Raw genomic sequence first — 3169 nt, forward strand, 5'->3', positions numbered from 1 at the left:
AAAAAAAAAAAGATCGAAAGAATTGTTCTTCCTTTTTTCTCTCTTATTACTGGAACATTTCCTGATATTTTTAATTTGATATTTTCTAATTACTTTCAGCATAGAATGTCTTATATTTCCTCTATTTCCATGTCTTTCATTCTTTACTGTTCATTTCCTTTACTACTTTCCTCCAGCTATTCTCTTTTCTATTTACCATACTTACACTTCTAAATTCCCGTATTTCCTTGTTTTGTTTAAATTGTTCTCTAATGTTTTGGGGAGCTGTTTTCCCGCTATGAATCCTTTCTTTGCTGTCACATTCAGAGTTAGATCAGACTGAATTTAAAGTGGCAAGGGCAAGTCATAGACATTTTAAGTTCTGCCTGCTGAAACAGCACTTCATCCTCACCACTTCTAATTACTTTCACACCAGTTTGTGTATTGTGTTTGTTTGTTCTCTTTATGTCTTTATTAGCATTTCAGTATTCTTTTCTTGTGCACTTCTTATGCCTTACCATTTATTTTGATTGGTAGCTAGTTAGGTATTCTTAGATTTCCCTTTTGTATGTTCTTTCTCTTTCTATTTAATTTTTTGCTTAGAGCAGGCAGTTAGAGTGCCAAATTATCTCCACACTGACCAGAAAAAAAGGATTGCAGCTAGGTTGTGAAAGAGTGATGGTACCTCTGGCAGGTTCTCTACTACATCATGATGTGACACTGTCTCCAAATAAGGACTGTTCCAAAATACTCTCATTTTCAAATATGTATGTGTGTTGTTCTGCTTTTCTACCCGCTTTAAAGTAAAAGCCTTCCTTTAACAAACTTAATACTGATTAGGCTCTCTGCAGGCTGGAGAGATGGTATATGGGTGTTTCCAAAACTGAACACTGCTAATTGGCAGAATCAGTTTGGCCAATGTGCCTTCTGTAAATGCACTCAACTCTTCCCCTACTTTTTCTGCAGTGTAGCTTCCCCAAGTCTTGTTTCCAGGTACTGTGCAGCCATGAAACTCGAGCTGTCATTTGGGCAGAAGGAAAATATAAAGCTGTAAGCATTAAAATAGATCTTATGCTATGGAACTGTAACTATTGCTACTAAGGGATATTATGATGTATTATATATATTTTAGTACTATTTTCTACTTTTTAAAAGCAATGTAAATGATGGAAACAAAAGAGCTGTTATGCTTCATATTTCAAAAACACATAAAGCCAACTTATAAAGCCTCCCAAACTAAAATTTTTATGTACATTATTTTACGTAAATATCTGTTTTAAAAAATGTGTTATTTATGTAATAGATCAATAACTCTCTAAGCCTCTGACAGTACTGGACTTCTGTGAAGTCAACAGAAGTGTAGATCAGAAAATATATGCTATTTGAAGATGCAAACCTTTATATATACCATAGATAAATGTACTTATACTATAGTATGTGATTGGATAGATCTGTACAAGGGCTGCTCTGAAAACAATGCCTGTTGTACTATAGTGGCCCATGATATTAGAGGTAGATGATGGTAGTATGGTAGTAGGGGTTGAATCTTCCCACTGATATTCCATTACATGTTGTTGCTGTGTGACAGATTGCAGCAGAGGGGCAGTCAGACAAAATGGTGTCTGACATGGATGTGTGTATAAAGTAAAGATATGCTGCTGAATTCTTCCACATGGAAAAAAAAAAAAAAAAGCACCCACTGATATTCATTGACACTTTCTGAGTGTTTATGGAGACTAAACAGTGGATATGACCACAGTATGGCAGTGGAGACAGCGACATGATAGACAAGGCTAGATGGTCATGCACAGCTGTTACTCCATCAGAAGACGGGCATCTCAATCAGCTAATTTGTGTGAATTGGTGGATTTCATCCAGGGAACTGTGTATAGAGCTGAATATCAACTTCATTGTATTGGAAATGATGGTTGCAACATTGGAATATTGCAAAGTTTGCAACAGATCAGTCCCATGAATTCTCATGCAGGAACCGAAAGAACACTGTGCAAGTTTATCAGGACCTATTGAACAAACACAAGGCTGAAGTTGACAGTTTCATGGATCACATCATTACCGTTGATGAGACATGGTGTTACCACTATGAGCCAGAGTCAAAACAGCAGTCCGTGGGGTGGTGACATGTGAATTCCTCATACTGTAAAAAATACCAGATGAAGCCCTCAGAGGTTAAAGTGATGTACACTGGCTTTTGGGATAGGAAAGGAGCGATTCTTCTGGATTTCTTGAAACCTGGACAAGCCATCAACTCTGCTGCACTGTGACGCTGACTGAGCTGATGGCTCGAATTTCCAGAATCAGTCCAGAGAAGAAGACAGCCTTTCTCTTGCAACGCGATAGCACCATGCTCCCTACCAGTTTGAAAACTGTGCAGCACACTGCCAATCTGAGCTGGACTGTCCTGCCACACCCACTGTATATCTGGATTTCACACGTTCTGACTTCCATCTGTTTGGGCTTATGAAAGATGAACTGTGTGGGCAACATTTTCCCACTAGTGGTGCCATCACAGCAACTGTGAAACAGTGGATCACCTCTGCTGGTACAGATATTTACAAGCTCAGCATTCAGACTCTTGTTCCTCGGTGGTGAAATTGCATAGCTAGTGGTGGTGACTGTGTCAAAAAACAGTATTGTGTATCTGAGAATTACTTTCAGAGCAGCCTCATATCTAGGGACATATACAAGTTTTGATGGCTTTTATTATTTGTTCAAAAGAATGTAACTGATCTGGAGAAGCTATTATAGTCAGTTATGCATATCTGAACTTACACAGTTACTGAAAAGGGAATTTCTTGATATAATATATGAAGTCATTAAGTTCTAAAACACAAAGCCTTTGCATTGTCCTTAGCAAACCACTGAAGCAGTCTTCTGCTTTCAACCAGTCTCCACGGTGTGAATATATCTTACTATAGGAAGTGCTTTTAAAAGTGCAGCAGAGGAAAAATTGCCATGAGGCATCAAATTTTAAGTACGAAAATTGAATTAATGTCAACATCGTAACTGCTTTTTGATTAGTCGGTTCTTAGTTTTTTTTTTCTTTTCTTTAGGAAATATAATAATGGTTTGGGGTTGAGCTAAAATACAATTGCATAAAGAGTTCATTTTTGTTGATTTCACACTGATAAATTGTGTAGCTTTTTTCCATAATGAGGAAGATCTTTGACTT

At 37.3% G+C, this 3169-nt stretch overlaps 1 protein-coding gene across 1 annotated transcript in view; it reads left to right on the forward strand.

Annotated features, from left to right (window-relative positions):
• NETO1 (neuropilin and tolloid like 1) overlaps positions 1–3169 on the forward strand; it is a 63616-nt gene that overhangs the window by 53775 nt on the left and 6672 nt on the right. The window lies entirely within an intron of this gene.

The sequence above is a fragment of the Meleagris gallopavo genome, chromosome 3, assembly GCF_000146605.3.
Source record: "Meleagris gallopavo isolate NT-WF06-2002-E0010 breed Aviagen turkey brand Nicholas breeding stock chromosome 3, Turkey_5.1, whole genome shotgun sequence".
NCBI lineage: Eukaryota > Metazoa > Chordata > Aves > Galliformes > Phasianidae > Meleagris > Meleagris gallopavo.